The following is an 18,423-nucleotide window of genomic DNA, read 5'->3' on the forward strand; positions in this document are numbered from 1 at the left end:
ACTCTCATATATGAGCAGTGGCCCATTCCCCTTGTGCATGCTTATTTTCTGTTGCCTGCTTCTCCGGCTGTCCCCATCCTGAGCTGTACTTGTTATGCACTGCAGGTGATTTCACAACCTCATTGAACTTACACATTTATGAATGACAGGTTTCAGAGTAGCAGCCGTGTTAGTCTGTATTCGCAAAAAGAAAAGGAGTACCCGTGGCACCTTAGAGACTAACAAATTTATTAGAGCTACAGCTCACTTCATCGGATGCATTTGGTGGAAAAAGCAGAGTGTGTATATAAATCTCTCCTCTACTTTTTCCACCAAATGCATCCGATGAAGTGAGCTGTAGCTCACGAAAGCTTATGCTCTAATAAATTTGTTAGTCTCTAAGGTGCCACGGGTACTCCTTTTCTTTTTACATTTATGAATGGTGTCACATGTTCTTATATGCCAGTAGATGGCACCCTTTCTATTAACTATACACATATCTCACCGTTATGTGGGTCTTTCGCAAAGAACTCATGAAACGTTTCCCAGTCTCTTTCTGCAGCTTGGTATAAGAGGGTACAAAAAAGAAAGTAGACATATGCACTAATCTAGACTTTACATTCATCATCAATGGAGATTAAAAAGGAAGGGTGGTCAAGGGGTTAGGGCTTGGGAAACCTGGAGTCAAGTCCCTGCTCCACCACTGATTTCCTGTTGTGAACCTGGGCAGATTACTTCCCTCTCTGTGCCGCCGTTCTCATCTGTAAAATGCAAACAGTACTTCTCTACCTCACAGAGATGAGCTGAGAAAAAATAAAGATTGTGATGTGCTCAGGAACTGTGGTGCCATATAAGTCCTTTGGATAGATAAATTAAACCACTATCCAGATCAAAGATATCATGGTTTTCTGCTTGCAAAGAAATAGATCCTAAATTTCAAAATAACACACACAATTCTCTTCCAAATGTCTTGGTTCAAAACCCTCAGTGCATATCTGTGCATGTGAGAGCTAACAGCAGAATACTTCTACAGAATTCAGGGTCCTCATGCTTGGATGCTCAAATCAGAATCTGAGCAGACAGTAGGAAAGATATTACTTAAGGTAGCATCCAGTTTGTTAGGAGAGCTGTGAGGAGGACAGAAGTTCTGTTTCACAAAGGATTTTGAGATTCTTAAATTTGACTTTGTTCTGAATCAGAATGAAAGCCAAACATTTTTGAAATAGTTTCTGAAGGAAACTGATAATACAAAATTTTTAAAAATTCAAAACAAAAAGTCCCTTCATAACAAAAAATCAAAATGTATTGTTCTGAAAATGTCGACATGGGACATTGTTGGAACTTTCCCCCCATTTTTCTTCTGAAACAAAATTCCAGCAAAATCAGCCTCGTTTTCAATTTCGACAGAACTACGTATTCTGACAGAATATGGTTCCCCTGCAATTCCTCTGAGGAATTTATTATCCAAGGAGAGAGAAGTAGAGAGAACCAAAGGGAACATGAACAATGGGATATTTGCATGCAATGTATATGCAAACTAACTAGATTCACCATAAGCAACGCAGCATCTGGAGAGGGGAGGGGCTTTGCAGATGAGTTCTGGGAGGTTGTACTCTGCACAGGGAGCCCGATGGAAGAAGACACAGAGGTGACTGATGAGAAGCTGACAAACAAGGATCAGATGTCATTAGCCTCTTCACCTCTTCCCATGCATACAAATCTTGCTATTGGTCAGAATATTCAGCCCTCTCTAAAACCCTGATTTTTGGCATTTGACTCACTGCCTTGCTCTGACCCTACCATGTGTAGAATTTTCATTTACCTAACATTCATTTTTAACAGCTGACCCATTATTCTCTTACTATAACCAGGGGGAATAAAAGTCATGAGCTAGGGCCACTGGATAACCATATTCTACATTGCAAAGAAAGAGAAAACACTGAGATTCAATAGAAATGTGCCCCTCTGTCTAATTCATCTCCCATTCAGCACCATTAACAAATGTCAACATAGATTTTCAGTACTTACTGTGCTATGTTCACGCAGGGCTTCTTCACTCTCTCACACCCACAATGTGCCACTAATCCATCCTTGCTTGCACCCCCTATAAATATTCAGCCCTTATCAGGTACACTAACTTAAGTAAAGATGGAAATGAGAGTAACATTTATTAATGGCATTGATATCCTGGCTGAAATGCATTTTTAATTGCACTGTAAACCCAAGCAGGTAGGTACAGCCATTTGACTGACCATTTTGCCAATGTATGTTGGTTCCTGTTTCGGGGATGTAATAAAACTAATTTGTCAGACAAACATCCCTGGACTGATACTGATGATATTTGTAATGACTAATTGGTTTTGAATGCCACCAGCATGACCTCTCCCCTAACTTTAACTATCTGCTTGATGGGATTTTAATATATTTCCCCCGTTTTTGTTAGGGTTTTGTTTTCAAATAGCTGAGAGAGAGAGTGTGTGTGTGTGTGTGTGTGTGTATCCATACAAGGAACGCTCTTGATATTTGGATGTATATTACAATAATATGCATGCAGTAATTGTCGAGATTCAGTATCTGCACAGTGGGTGAGGTTCTGGAATACCCTACCAGTAGGAGTTGTGGAGGCAAACAACCTAACTGAGAGCTTGAAAAATTTATGAGTGCAGTTGTCTGATGGAGTTGCTTGTGACAGTGGGGGGCCAGGATGGGATTCCTAAAGCTCATGCTTCAAAGTTTCAACTGGCCACCAGCAGGGATCAGGAAGAGATTCTCCCCCCTCCTTACCCCCCAAATGTTTTCTGTGAGGGATTTTTATGTCCTTCCTCTGAAGCATCAGGGATGGCCACAGCTGGAAGTGGGATATTGGATGGGGATGGCTGGGGCTCTGGGGTGGCACTGAGGTGCTGGGCTGGCTGGTCCCTGCTCACATGTGCAGGATCTAACTGACGGCCATAGGTGGGGCTGGGAAGGAGCCTCCAGATCAGCTTGGCAATGACTGTGAGGTTTTTTTCATCCTTCTCTGCACCATGTGGGTGGCTCACTTGTCAGCATTGTCTGGGTATATCTCATTTGCTCATTGCCCTGCCACTGTAGGGGCCTTGGGCACTGGTGCACCTTGATCCTTCCTATTCTCTGCCTTTATCACATTGTAGTCTAATCTCCTATGGGCTGTAATACTTTGGACTAATTTCAGTTGCTGGGTTTAGTGTGCAGCTGCTGGCTGGTGTCGGCGACCTGTGATACACAGGGGAGGTCGGACTAGATGACCTGGTGGTCTCTTCTGGTCTTAAACTCTGACTCATTTTAGGGCAAACCTTGACTGGTTTTAAGTAGGAATAACCCTGGCTTTAGAAAAACAAGGCTGATGCTGCTGAGATTGGAGTTGCCTGGACAGACCAGGGAAGAGTCATTTCCTGGAATAGCAGAGTTTGCTGCAGCTCAGCAGTGGGCGGCCTACTTAGAATTGTGTGGGGAATGGGCTGGGCCTAATCAAAATACACTGACGTCAGTGGAAAGACTCCCGTTGACATCTGTGGCCTTTGGATCAGGCTAGGTTCAGTCAATGTTCTTAAAGGGCTGGAAAGAGAGAGAAAATAGAATTATGCCCTTTCCTTGCATCTTCATGACATATAAGATAGCTTGAAAGTATTTTTCATTAAAAAATGAATCTCCTTGTCCTCTACCATAGAAGTTTGAAGAATATTAAGTCTTGTCTTCCCTGTTTTTTTCTGGAGGATTCTTTGGAGGAGTAGAGGATTGGAGCTTTCTCAGCTCTCAGTTAAAGAGATGGAAGGGACCTGAATTTTCACAAAGAGATCTTTTATCCTGACTGTTTGGCATACATTAGAGTTAAACGAGAGTTAACAAAAACAAACAGATAACAGAGTTATAAATAATCTGACGGAGGGCCAGAATGTGACTATAAGGGACAGCCTTGAACAAGGAATGGTGTGTAAATTTCACCACCCTAGGAGGAGTCCCCAGAGGCATTTTGACTCAGACACCCTTCTTAGGCACGGGAGCTGAATCATGGATGTTCAAACCAAGAAGAAAAAAGCTTTCAGGCTTCTTTTAACATCATAGGTAGCTAAAAAGGACCCAAGGAATTTTCTCCTTTTGCAGGGATCCATTAATAGTCCTGAATTTCATACCACCTTTGATGGAGCTCGATTAGTGTTTTGCAAAGCCCTTTGAAGCACTCAGATGAAAGGCATAAGGAAAAGATTCATCATGATGATTAATTAAATGGCCCCATGATGGCAGCAGAGGGTGAGTAAAAGGAGAGAGCTTTTGGATGCTTGAAGAGTGATGGCCTCTGAAAACTGGAGTAACTGGACTCACCTACCTTCCTACTAAAAATACATTTTCCCTTCTCACCAGCACAGAATGAAAGGGCTGTTGAGAGCTGGAGAATGCAGAGCGTTCTTTCAGCATCTCTGGATTCGAAGGAAGTCTTTAAATAGAGGGGTTTTCTCTCCTTTAAAAGTTCCCCTGTTGTAGGAAGCTTTCTTTATAGCACGAAATCCCCTAGCTTTTCTGAAATGGCCTCCTCTCTGGGTAAGACTAGTCCCCAAAGGGCGTCCTAGAAGATGTGCCAAACCCATGGAGAACTGAAATGCCACCTGTGACCACCACCCTCATTTTTAATATGGAAGTGCCACTCCCAACTTGCAGCATTCCAAGTTGAGGTGAGAGCTCTGGCTCCATTAGACTGTAATAATTAGTGGGATTTCTGTAGCATCTTGAGGCCCCAAACTAGATCAGGGCCCCATTATGCAAGGTGCTATACGAACATATAATAAGACACTCTCCCTGTCCAAAGAGTTTATAATCAGAATAGACAAGACAAAGGGAGGATTGTTTTTCTCATTTTACAGAGGGGAACCGATGCACAGAGAGATTAAGTGACTTGCCAAAGGAGACACATGGAATGTGGCAGAGGCAGGAATTGAAACTCACATCTCCTGAACACCAGTCCTGTGCTGTAACTGAAAGACCCTCCTTCCTCTCATGAGTATGTGGTACAAAGATTTATGCAGCAGAAAAAGTACATGTGGCTATTTGAATGGCTGTAGGATGCCATTAGACACAAGGACTTGTGCAAAGTGCAATGGATACATGAATAAAACAGATCCCAAAATCAAAAGCTTACTGACAAGAAAAGAAATGACTTCCTACTCCAAAATTAACACCCAATCCTGCTCACACTGTAATCAATGCTATAATTCCCACTGACTTCAGAGGGAACACTAACAGGACTATACTTCCACAGAGCAGGGATTTAAAGATGGGAGAATGTACCAATCTAAGCCATGGCCAGATCGTTAGCTGATGTAAAATGATGTAGTCAATGGGACATTGCTGATTTACCCCAGCTGCAGATCTTGCCCCATATCTTCCTCTCCCCATTTGAGTAAGCATTCAAACTTGGGGTGGAGATTCCCAGTGAAGCACATGGAGTTTGATTAATTCTTGGCTGTAATCACCATAATCTAACCCAAAATCACTGTACAGGCATCATTACAGTGAAAAGCTTCCACTCATTTACTTTAAAGAATGAAAAGGAAATGAAAATTATAGCCCCTGATTGATTCCTGCTCTTCAAATACTCATCGTGCATGCTAAGAAGCATAAAATCTGCAATCTGTGGCTAGGGCTGAATTTATACTTTCTTGATGACTGTCATGCATATCTACAATCCACTTATCAGGGTCCAACCAGCCTCATGTCTGCCCCAAGTCAGCCTCTGTCTGGGAAAAGGATGAAGATGATTTGCTTGGAGATTTCACATGGGAGGGCTTTTCTTATCTTTTGCAAAGAATAGGGTCAAAAGGTTCATGTCTTTTTTTATGGGAGGCTGGTGCTAGCGGAAACTGACCATAAACCACTGATTGCCGTTGCCAGAAGGGACCTGTCAAATACGCCCCACCCCCCCACCCCCCAAGAATACAGAGATTATTTTTTCAGCTACAAATGCAAATTGAACACAAACATGGGGGAGATTTGATGGTCGCAGACACATGATAAAGAATTTGATTTTAGCTAGGTATAGTACATGTTAATCTGATTCAACAAAACCTGTTCGGTCTCAGATGAAATGTGGACTGTGATTGCTAGGCCTACATCTCATGCTGAGACCCTGGAGAAAATAATTGAGGCTATTACAGCATGTCCAGGGAAGTATATTCCCGGCCCCTATTATCACTTTACGGTGGAGCTCTCAGTACTAAATGGATTGTTATTTAAAGTCACTAGTATGGTGTTACAAAAAAATGTTTAAAGGGATCGATTAAGGTAATTTAGGGATTGAAGAGAAGGTCCAAAGACATTTTATACTAGCCTCAAATGAACAGCAACTCTGAAGAAGCTGTCAAGGCTTGTCGTATATGCCAAAAATACAGGCCAAATCAAGCAAGAGAGCCCATATTAGTGGCACAGGAAAAATTGCCCACCATGGAGCAAAGTAGACATAATTTGTTTACATTGGCTGGAAAGAAAAATATGTGCTTGTCCTAGAGTATTATTCTCACTTCCCTGAGATAGCGTCACTGGACGATACTACAGTTAAACAGGTGATTATACATGTCAAATCTGTTTCTGCGAGACATGGTATACCTGACGTAGTAATGTCTGACAATGGCCCGCAGTTTAGTGGGCATGAGTTTAAAGTGAAGTATGGGTTTCAATATGTAATCTCTAGTCCCCATTATTTCCAGATCAACAGGTTGGTGAAAAATGGTGTCAAAATAACAAAGCACCTACTGGAAAAGTCAGTGGAGTCAGATTCTGACCCCTATTTAGCCCTGTTAAATGATCGAACGGACCCAGTGAAGGATGGGTTGTCACCTGCTGACGTGTTCAACAGAAAACTGAAAACAAAAATGCCTGCACTGTTAGAAACTGATGCCAGAGCACTGGGGACTTGAAAACATATACATGGATACGGCTAAACAACAACAATATGATTTTATGTCCTGGGAGCTGCCACCACTTAGTGAAAGGTTTCAGAGTAGCAGCTGTGTTAGTCTGTATTCGCAAAAAGAAAAGGAGGACTTGTGGCACCTTAGAGACTAACACATTTATTTGAGTATAAGCTTTCGTGAGCTTGAGCATAAGCTTTCGTGAGCTAAAGTGAGCTGTAGCTCACGAAAGCTTATGCTCAAATAAATGTGTTAGTCTCCAAGGTGCCACAAGTCCTCCTTTACTTGGTGAAAATGACACTTGTGCATATCTATAGCAGGAAATGGTTACAAACACCAGTGGTATCACATGAGGCAGCCCCAGGATCATATGAGGGTTGGCACCCCAGACGAGCACCTACTGTAGTGCAATAGACGACACCGTCTCCAAATTCCAGAAGGGAGGGAGATAAGCAGCACTGAGTTGGCCATCTTGCCTGAGAAAGTCTCAGACAGATGACAACCACAGCAGGTTGAGATGGCTAACCCCAGGAAACGGCACAACCAGAATTCATGGACTCACTGCTGCCGTACAGCAATGGGGCTGATGTCTCAGGGGAGCCCAACAGGTCTATGCAATGGCACAGCGCACCTCAGAGTCTATTGAACATTACTACTAATTTAGTTAGTAGACAGACTATAACTATTTGGCATTCTGTATTATGTTAATGTTGATTGTTACATTTGTCTGGGGGAGATATGGGGAACTGTACCTTCAAGAGGTTCTGGCAAGAGCCCATTGGAACCCATTGTGATTAATAGATTTATAGATTCCCAGGCCAGAAGGGACCATTGAGATCATCTAGTGTGACCTCCTGCATAGCACAGGCCAGAGAACTTCCCCAAAATGATTCCTAGGGCATGTATTTTAGACAAACATTCAATCTAGATTTAAAAATAGGCAGATAAGGAGATTCCACCATGATCCTTGATAAGTTGTTCCAATGGTTACTTTCATTGTTAACAATTTATGCCTGATTTCCAGTCTGAATTTTGCCAGAATTCTATCTTCAACTTCCATTCACTGGATTGTGCGATACCTTTCTCTGCTAGACTGAAGAGCCCATTATTAAATTTTTATTCCCTATGTAGATACTTATAGACTTTAATCAAGTCATCACATAACTTCCTCTTTGATAAGCTACATAGATTGAGCTCCTTGAGTTTATCACTATAAAGGCAGGTTTTCTAATCCTTTAATCATTCTCGTGGCTCTTCGCTGCGCCCTCTCCCATTTATCAACATCCTTCTTGAATTGTGGACACCATAAATGGACACAGTACTCCAGCAGCAGCAACACCAGTGCCAAATACAAAGGCAAAATAGCCTTTCTACTTCCACTCATGATTCCCCTGTTTATGCATCCCAGGATTGCATTGGCCATTTTGGCCACAGCATCTCATTGGAAGCTTGTGTTCAGCTGATGATCCACCATGACCCCAAAATAATTTTTAGAGTCATTGCTTCGCAGAATAGAGTCCTCCATCTTCTAAGTATGGCCTACATTCTCTGTTCCTAGATATAATCGTTTCCATTTAGCCATATTAAAACCATATTGTTTGCTTGCACCCAGTTTACCAAGAGATCCAGATCACTCTGTGTCAGTGACCTGTCCTCTTCACTTCATTATTTACTCAATTTACCACTCCCACAATTTTTGTGTCATCTGCAAACTTTAGTGATGATTTTATGTTTTCTTCCAGGTCATTATTAAAAATGTTAAATAGTGTATGGCCAAGAACCAATCCCTGCAGGATCCCACTAGAAACCTACCAGTTTGATGATGATTACCTGTTTACACTTACATTTTGAGACTTATCAGTTAGCCAGTTTTTAATCCATTTAATGTGTGCCATGTTAATTTTATATCGTTCTAGTTTTTTAATCAAAATGTCATGCAGTACCAAGTCATATGCCTCTCAGAAGTCTCAGTGTATTACATCGACATTGTTACCTTTATCAACCAAACTTGTAATCTCATCTAAAAAAGATCTCGTTAGTTTGGTGTTATGCAGAAGCTCATTTTACATGATGCTGATCAGTGAGAACTCACAATATGTCTAGACTGAGAGAAAAAACCTGCAGCACCGGGGCATCTGACTCAGGCTTGTGGGGCTTGGGCTGTGAGTCTAAAAATTACAGTGTAGATGTTTGGGCTCAGACTGCAGCCTGGGCTGTGAGACCCTCCCACCTCACTGGATCCCAGAGTCTGGCTCCAGCCCAAGCTCAAATGTGTACACTGCAATTTTAGCCCCACAGCCCGAGACCTGCGAGCCTGCAACAGCTGACCCAGGCCAGCCACAGTGGTGCTGTGTGTCTTTTATTGCATTGAATGAAGCACGGCTCTGTCAGACTCTTTGGCTTGGAGTGACTACAGGACACAACCGTGGGTTAAATTCCTGGCCCTGGGTGACCTTAGGTCAGCAGTTTGTTACTTTCAGTAAGCCTTAGGCAGTGCCTAACTCACTTAGGCATTTTTGAAAATGTGAGCCTTGGTGACTAAATCCCCTCTCATTTACACTGGAGTGATTTCTTTTAAGTCAACAGAGTTATACGTGTGTAAAACCAGCATAATTGAGAGAATAATCAGGCTCAGTCTGTTTCTCACTTCCCCATCCGTAAATGGAGTATTATAATACCTGTCCACTTGGACTGCAAGCTCTTTGGGTCAGGGACAGTCTCTTGCTGTGGGTCTGTACAACACTTAGCACGATGAAGCTTTGATTCCATTTGGGGCCTCCAGGTGCTACTGTCATACATGTCATAATTGCTGCCCTCCCTAACTCTCAACCAGACTGGATGGAGCCTGCAGTCTTGTTTGATGATTAGAGTCCTGTATTTAATCTGGCTGTTGGGACAAAGCATCATGACACAGTGAAATCATTGCACACAGCAGCATGGGGACGTGAAGGTGCAGGTGACACAATATGTTTATTGTGCCATCCCCAGAAAGAAAATTAATTTGATGATGGGCTTTTGTGGCACTGGGTGGCTCAGTGCCACAGCAGGCCAATAATAAAGAGATCCTTGAAGTCAATGGAAAAACCCTCTTGATTTCAGTGGGCTTTGCATCAGGCCTTAAATAAAGGGTGAGTTGTTTCTGTGTTGGCTACAAGGGAGGTTACCATCTGTAGAGCAGCTGATAGCTTTGCACAGTCTCCTCCGGCATCCTGCCCTTGCTTGGATTGCTGACAGTTTGAGCACATGTACCAAAAGCATGAAGAGACCTGCCGTAATCTTCATTACTTAAATCCAATTAACGTGGGTGGGGAGCTAATATGGTTGCAAATGTCTGGAGCGCTGAAGCTGGCTTCCCACTCAGCCAGAGAAATGGGGCCCTACAGCTGAGCCAAGGACCAGCCTTGTTTGCGTGGGGAAGAAGCAGTTAAGTGGAATGGGAGGGTGGGTCAGGCTGATCAGAGAGAAAAATATTGCTCTGTATTTCTGTAATGAACAGCAAAGAGAGGGTGCTCTCAACAGAGAAGGAGCCTGTCTAGTGATCAGAGACATGGGGCTGGGGGGGCTGGAGAGCTGGGTTCTATTTGCAGCTCTGACACTGGCTCATTGTGTGACCTTGAGCAAGTGACTTTGCCTCTGTGCCTCAGTTTTACCATCTATAAAGATGGAGTTGATGATAATGATTAGTATTCTTGGGATTTTAAGTTCCACAGGGAGCATCTTCCACCACAGACTATTTAATGTCCCCTCAGAAGAATGGCATGCCGACAGTTCACTACCCGCTACCTCCCCCAGGCCAGCACTGCCCGGCAGTGTCAGCGTGTAGGGGGCAGGCTAAGGTCATTAGCCCAGCTATAAGGGGATCGAGCATTCAGGCCATGGCTACACTCGGGAATTTTACTGAGCAAACACTAGTGCGGGCCCTAGTGTGGACATGGCTCCGGTAGCTCCCAGGATTTTTATCACTATGTCAATTAAACCTGCTATATTAAAATGGATCCAGCTACAAGAACCTAGCATGGACAAGACTGAAGAGACTGAGTGCAGGAAGGAGCTAAATATTTAGGCAGCTACGCCAGGAGAGTTAGAAGAGGGGGAGAGAAATGTCATTCATGGAGCAAAGAAGCCAAAGAGAGAAGAGGGTCAAGACTAATTAATAAAAAAAAGTACTGTAGCCCCAGCAAGAGGCCTGATTCAGCTCCCATGGACATCTATAGAAAGACCCCCCACTGGCTTCAGTGGATGTTGGATCATGCTCATGGTAGGCTGTCAGATGAGGAGCAGTGGCTTAAATGGGATGTTCAGTCCTGAAGATAGCCTGCCCCCTGAAAAGCCCTCACCCTGACACAGAATGGAAGGTAATATCCCATCCTGATTCACGTGCAGGACTGTACATCCAGGAGAGCGGCTTTATGTGTTAGGCTGCATCTGCGGTTCACATCGGGACTCGGCGCCAGTCCTGCCAGCCCTCGCTTGTGTGTACCATTCCTGGCCTTGGCGTGAAGGGCAGCACAGCCATCAGTCAAGATGTTTAAGGCTGTGTGACCCAGGGAAATCTTGATGCCAATTAGCAGAGACCCCAGGAATCATAGGGGTATAGGGATCCCCTGGGTTCACCAAAAGGATATTGTGTACGGTCTGTAATGAAAGCCTGTGTCACACCGATCATCACATTCACTGCGAGATGAATATGTGAGGAGTTATGGATATATGTTGGAAAGTTATGTGCTCTAGGCCTAGTAGTTAGTTAAAGGGAGGTCACTCAAAGGTATGAACCCTGTGACAAACTTCTCCGGAAGGGAGGTGGGAAACACTTATCTCCCTGCTGGACCACAGCGTATTGTATGTCTCACAATAGAAATCTATCTGCATACTGAGCCAAATGCTGCTGAAAAGCTTGGAGTGACTTCAAAAGGAAATGATCAGGAAGAGCTAAAAAGTCGCGGGGAGGGAGGCTGTTTTGAAGTGAAGGTCAGTGGTCCAGTCTGGTGTATCTGTGGGTGCACAGAGACACTCTGGCATCCTTCAGTCTGTGACGACAAGCTGCCGGTGGCCTTGATCTTATGAAAGGGGATTCTCAGCCAACCTAGCTGAGAATATGGGGAAAAGGACTTGGAGTAAGCTCTCCTGTAGGAGACAGGAGTTAAGTTGAGGCTGTAGAAAGTGTGTTATGATTTTGTTGTATATGTAACTGTTTGTTTCCAGTGTTCCTGTTTACTGTCATTTGAATCTCTCTGTTCTTTCATAATAAACTTATTCTCATTTTCACTATAAATATTGCTAAGCGCTGTGTGTTAAGCGGAGTGGTCATCCCAAGTTAAAACCTGTAAGCTGGTGTGTGCTGTTCCTTTGGGAGGAGCGAATCTGAGAGCTCTGTGAGTGCTCAGTGGAACCGGGGCTGGGCACGCCAGGTGGACGTTTGGAGGACTTGGGGGTTGGTGGGTGCCCCTTGCTAACCTGTGCAGAGAGGACAAGGCCTATTGAGGCCTGGAAGCCATTGCTTGTGTTGCCAGAGGCTGGGGGTTTCAGGGATCGGACTCACAGCAGGCTCAGACAGGACCTCCTCATGCTAAGGGCAGGTGGTAGCGAGGTGCCTCACAATCTGCGGAAGCATCCCAAAGGCCTTGATGCTGCTCTCATTGAGCTTCTCTTGAGGCAGGAGGGAACAGGAGTGGGCTCTGAAAGGGAAACTAAAGAACAAGTGCGGCAGCAGGCTGGGTTTGCAGCCTCAAAAGCGGGCATGCTGCCAGTCCTGACTCGAGCAATAGAAGCTTTTTTGCAGGATGCAATGACCAAATTATATAGTGCATTGGGCACGGCGTGCTTCTGGCTGAGAGGAAATTCCATGCTGAGGAGTCCCCTTGCAAACCTTGACATTGACCCAGTTAGTTGGTCTCACATTGGAATAGCGTCTGCTGGGAGTGCTGAGCCCAGAGCAGAGAATGTGCATTTTTGCCTTCCTCTGCAGCATGGGGCACTGGTCACTTGCTGGAGGATTCTCTGCTCCTTGAAGCCTTTAAACCATGAGTTGAAGACTTCAATAGCTCAGACATAGGTTAGGGGTTTCTTACAGGAGTGGGTGGGTGAGATTCCTTGGCCTGCATTGTGCAGGAGGTCAGACTAGACGATCATAATGGTCCCTTCTGACCTTAAAGTCTATGAGTCTATTCCAAAAGGAAGGATGGCTCTGTGCTGAGTGCACTGGATTGGGACTTGGGGAAAACTGGCTCTGCCCCAAGCTTCTGGATGACCTTGGCCTAGCCATGTAGTGTGTCTTTGCCTCAGTTCCCTGTCTGTAGTATGGGGATAACAATACTTCCTTTCTCAGTCTTGTCTATTTAGATTGTATGGTCTTTAGGGCAGGGACTATCTCTATGTGTTTGTGCAATGAGTTCCCCAGTCTTGGTGAGAGCCTCTAAGATCATAATGAACATGACAGCTGTGAATGGGGACACACTGTCATAAACAAGGGTTACCCAAATGTGACTGTCTAGCATCACCCAGTGCAATCCCAATTAAACTGGCTGTCATGCCACTTGTCCTATTATATACAGCTGTGCTTCTTTCATGACAGAAAGATCATCACAGCTAGAGATGGAAAAGACCTATTAGATTATTGAGTCCATCTTCCTGCAAGATTAGGATGCAGTCCCCAAATAGAGGGTGTATTTGATAATTACTCTGATACCATCCTCTGACTTCAAATTAAAGGTCAGAATGTAGTGAGAGAAGCAGTATTGACAGACCCAAGCATTCACAGTTAAAGAGTCTGATCTAGAAAATTCAGGAGATCAGATTAACAATCGTGATTTTTACAAAATAACGAGTGTTGGGTTCTTTTTCTTTTCCTTCTGGTTCTGAGTCTTTAGGGTGCACTTGGGTCATGTTTTCAGGGTAGAAACTTTGCTTTTAAATGAAAGCTGAGATTCTCCACAACCATTGGAGCTGGGGTGATGAGAAAAACACCAACTGTCATCAGGGGTGAAAGTAAGTCGAGTGACTTATCGGTACTCTGGGGCCAGCTCTGGCCCCCGGAAGGGGTGGGGCCTGGGGGGGAAGGGGCAGGGTTGAGGGGGTCAGAGCCAGCCCCAGCCCACCTTGTAAGGTAAGTGCCCCCCCCACCAGGGTAGCAGCAGCAGCCTGGGGCTCCGGGGGCTATTTAAAGGGCCCAGGGCTCCCCTCTTCTACTGCCTTGGCCCTTTAAATAGCCACCGGTACCCTGGGGAAGCGGTGGGGCTCCAGTGGCTATTTAAAGGACCGGGGCAGCAGAGACAGCTGGAGTCCCGCCCTTTAAATAGCCCTTGGAGCCCTGCTACCCCAGGGCTCCAGGGGCTATTTAAAGGGCCCGCGGCTCCCCTGCTTCTACCGCCCTGGTCCTTTAAATAGCCGCCGGAGCCCTGGAGTAGCGGCGGTGGGACTCCAGTGGCTATTTAAAGGGCCCGGGCGGTAGAAGCAGGGGAGCCCCAAGCCCTTTAAATAGCTGCCAGAGCCCTGCAGCCACTGCCCCAGGGCTCCAGCAGCAGGGCTCTGGAGGCAATTTAAAGGGCCTGGGGCTCCAGCCACTGCTGGGAGCCCCAGGCCCTTTAAATTGCCCCCGGGGAAGCCGGGCTGCCTCAGTACGGTGCACCAGCTCTTGCCGGTACGCCGTACCGGGGCGTACTGGCTTACTTCCACCTCTGACTGTCATGCGACTTGTAACAAAATCACTGGAACTGGCAACACTGTGGATGCCCCGCCTATTTCATGAGCAGCAAACCAGCTGGCAAATTAATGCTGCAGCTTATTGTTTTCTGGCAGCAGCATGATGTAGACTCAATCTCTGCCCCTGCACAGAGGCTTTTCTTCAGGCCCCTCTGGGCTGCTTGGTGAAATGGTCCACCAGGCCACCTAGTCAATAGCACACCGCTGCCAGCAGAGTGGCAAAAGCACAGTCCTCATCAGTATTTCCTTCCAGGCTGCTGTTGGCTTAGAGGGACTGAGAGTATGTCAGAATTAGACACCTGAAGCTGGCAGGCCCGGGCTAAGGGGCTGTTTAACTCCTAAACCACAACTGACCCCAAACCAACACACCTGAAACAAATCAGCCTTCAAAGTGCATTAATGGAAAAAATGTAAAACAAAAAGCCTCCTCCAAGCAGGGTTTTACGGTGAAAGGGGAGAAGAGCTAGAGATTCCATGGAGAGTCCACTAGAGACTTGGTTATTGCTAATAGATTTAACATGGAAGGCGCCCAGATGCCATGGTGATGGGTGGTAGTATAAATCCTCAAGACAGACAGAAAAATATGGCCCTCATTACCTTAGCTCCTGAGCACCTCCTGCTACTTAAAAGATGACAGTTCTGTCTCTTTCTTCCCTGCCACCAGGAAGAAGGCTTAGAGGATCTTGTTTAGAGCCAAATGTGAGACCCCCCTCCCCTCCATGTCTTGCATTTTCCCTGAATGCAGTGAGGGCAGGGGCCATCCTCACTTTGTCTGGCAGAGAGTTCTATATCCTTCGTCTGGCTCCAGTGACGACTCTGTCTCTGACAGTCACGCGCCTCCCCCAACTGCTCAACAGAGACATCATTCCATTTGCATGTAGCAGTTGCAGGAGGTCCTGGCCACAGAGGGAGAGACGTCTCTTTGGCAGCCAGGACCAATCCCAGCTGCCAAACTCTCCCACGACCCCCCAGAGATGAGCAGGTACAACCTGCGCTTTCTCCGTCATGCAGCCTCGAGGAGACGTCCCCCAACCTGACCCTTTTTCCCGCTCCGCATGTCAATGTCTTCCTCCTCCCTCAACTGCCAACTATTATTTATTTATGATTTGTATTTAGTAGCACCCATGCACCCTAGTCGTGGATCACGACCGCACTGTGCCAGGTGCTGTACAAACGCAAAGAGCTGACAGTCTAAAGAAAGTTAGAGTTCAAGGTTTTCTTGTTTCAAAAAACTGCTTTTCAATTATCTGTTTAAAAAAAACCCAGCCACCAGGCTGGTTTATTTATAGAGGAAGTGACAGCATCTGTTAGACAATTCGTGTTAGTGTGAAGCTGTGGATCAGGATGCAAAGCAGTTATCTCCTTTAGTAATATCTACAAAGGTTAGTTGCCAATAATACTGCCTGAGTGACAGCACCTGCTGAAGGTGTTACAGACTCCAACAATGCTGTGCAAAGCACTTAAGAACAGGGGTGCTGGAACAATTTGAATCGTGAGTGTGCTGAGAGCCATTGAACCAAACTGCAAACCCTGAATATATGACAGTTCCAGCACCTATGCTTAAGAAACATGGCTTTAAACACACACACCCCAAAACCAAAACCAAGCAACCTACATGGATGATAGACACAGCATTACTCTGGCAGTGTTAAGGGGGAGTTAACTGGTGTAAAGAGGCCTTAGTGCAAACATCAATCAGCCCCAATGGCCACATAAGACAGATGCATGCAAGATCAGAATTGGGCTGACAGTCACAGTGCATGAATCTATACTGACACCGAAGGCACAAATCTGGAGTTCAGAATGGACTCTGCGCAGAACTCAAAACCTTTAAAGTGTCTCTCCAAAGCAGGGGTGGTCAACCTGAGCCTAAGAAGGAGCCAGAATTTACCAATGTGCATTGCCAGAACCACAGTAATACATCAGCAGCCTCGAATCAGCTCCCCCCACTCCCAGCGCCTCCCGCCCACTGCCTGCCCCACCAATCAGTGCCTTCCCCTCCCTCTCTGCATCTCCTGATCAGCTGTTTCATGGCATGCGGGAGGCTCTCAGGGGGAGGGGGAAGGAGCAAGGGCACATAGGCTCAGGGGACGGGGTGGGAAGGGGTGGAGTGGGGACAGGGCCTGTGGCAGAGCCAGGGGTTGAGCAGTGAGCTCCCCCGGCACATTGGAAAGTTGGCACCTGTAGCTCCAGCCCCGGAGTCGGTGCCTATACAAGGAGCCGCATATTAACTTCTGAAGAGCCACATGTGACTCCAGAGCCACAGGCTGGCCACCCCTGCTCCAAAGAGTCTGAGGTTCAAGTTGCCATTAAAATCGGTTCGCCCAGTAACTGGCAAGAACCTTACTGTGCTATCTTGGTGGTATGTTCTGAAAAAGTGAAAGTTAGTTGGGCAAGGGTGGTCACATGGCTAAATCCCTCGCACAGTTCTGAAGATGTGCCCTATTGGGTACTGAGGAATCACAGCAGCTGCTCTCACTTGGGCTCCCTTGGCCCCGAGAGTCCAAAGAGCACTCAGTACAGCAGACAAAGCAGCTTTGAAGCCTGAGCGTTTCTCCCTGACATCTCTCAAACTGATCTTCTGCATGACTTTGTCTCCAGCCATGTTAATTAAACACAGCTGCAGGCCAGAACATTAGTTGTAACAATGTACATGAGAACATAAGAATGGCCATACTGGGTCATACCAAAGGTCCATCTAGCCCAGTATCCTGTCTTCCAACAGTGGCCAGTGCCAGGTGCCCCAGAAGGAATGAACAGAACAGGTAATCAATCAAATGATCCATCCCCTGTCGCTCATTCCCAGCCTCTGGCAAACAGAGGCTAGGGACACCTTAAATCAGGGGTGGCCAACCTGAGCCTGAGCAGGAGCCAGAATTTACCAATGTACATTGCCAAAGAGCCACAGTAATATATCAGCAGCCCCACATCAGCTCCCCCCACTCCCAGCACCTCCCACCCACCAGCAGCCCCACCGATCAGCACCTTGCTCTCCCTCCCCACACCTCCCAATTAGCTGTTTTGTGGCGTGCAGGAGGCTTGGGGGTGGGGAGGAGCGAGGGCATGGCAGGTTCGGGGAGGAGGTGGGAAGAGGTGGAGTGGGGGCAGGGCCTGTGGCAGAGCCAGGGGTTGAGCAGCAAGCACCCCCTGGCACATTAGAAAGTTGGCACCTGTAGCTCCAGCCCCGGAGTCGGTGCCTATACAAGGAGCCGCATATTAAGTTCTGAAGAGCCGCATGTGGCTCTGGAGCCACAGATTGGCCACCCCTGCCATAAATGTATCACCTTAAAGTTCTCCAGCGATTCCAGCCAGCTGGAACACAGGACAGCGGATCGTGCAGACCTGCCCTCAGCCCATGGTGTTCCTGTGTTGTGACTGCCCTGATGCTGCTAGTTTGTGGCTTTGATTTTATCAAGGTTAAATGAACTTTCAGAGATCTAATCAATGAGATTAGCTGCACGTGGAAAATGGAGCCGCATGATGCGCAGCCCCATAGTGGTGATTTGCAGTGCCACTGTCTTTCATTTTTCCAGAAAGCACTGAGCAAATCCAGACACTTCAAAGTGTCTCATGCTGGACACCTAAAAACATTAGTTGCTTTTGAAAATGTTGGCCTGTTCCTCTATGAGCGAGCCACTTTCTTGTCTGGCTGACGTATTTTTATAGTAATTTTTTGTCATCTATCAGGTTGTCTCATACCGATCCCCTTCAATAGAACATCTAAGTATTGGCAATACTCACCAGCTGGCAATCCTTAGACTTATCAGCTGTGAGTTATTGGCAATACTTGCCCAGCTGGCAATCCTTAGACTTATCAGCTGTGAGA

The 18,423-nt window shown here is 46.0% G+C and overlaps 1 protein-coding gene across 2 annotated transcripts in view; it reads right to left on the minus strand.

The window, feature by feature from the left end:
• Positions 1–17,999, minus strand: part of SCT (secretin) — a 28,931-nt gene extending 10,932 nt beyond the window's left edge. For both annotated transcript variants that reach the window (XM_043516625.1, XM_043516624.1), the window contains exons 1-2: positions 17,882–17,999; positions 2,008–2,112 (exon numbers count right to left, since the gene is read on the minus strand). The gene's annotated coding sequence lies outside the window, so the exon portion shown is untranslated. The remainder of the gene's footprint in view (positions 1–2,007; positions 2,113–17,881) is intronic.
• Positions 18,000–18,423: the final 424 nt, after the last annotated feature.

This window comes from Dermochelys coriacea, chromosome 6, assembly GCF_009764565.3.
Source record: "Dermochelys coriacea isolate rDerCor1 chromosome 6, rDerCor1.pri.v4, whole genome shotgun sequence".
Classification (NCBI taxonomy): Eukaryota; Metazoa; Chordata; order Testudines; family Dermochelyidae; genus Dermochelys; species Dermochelys coriacea.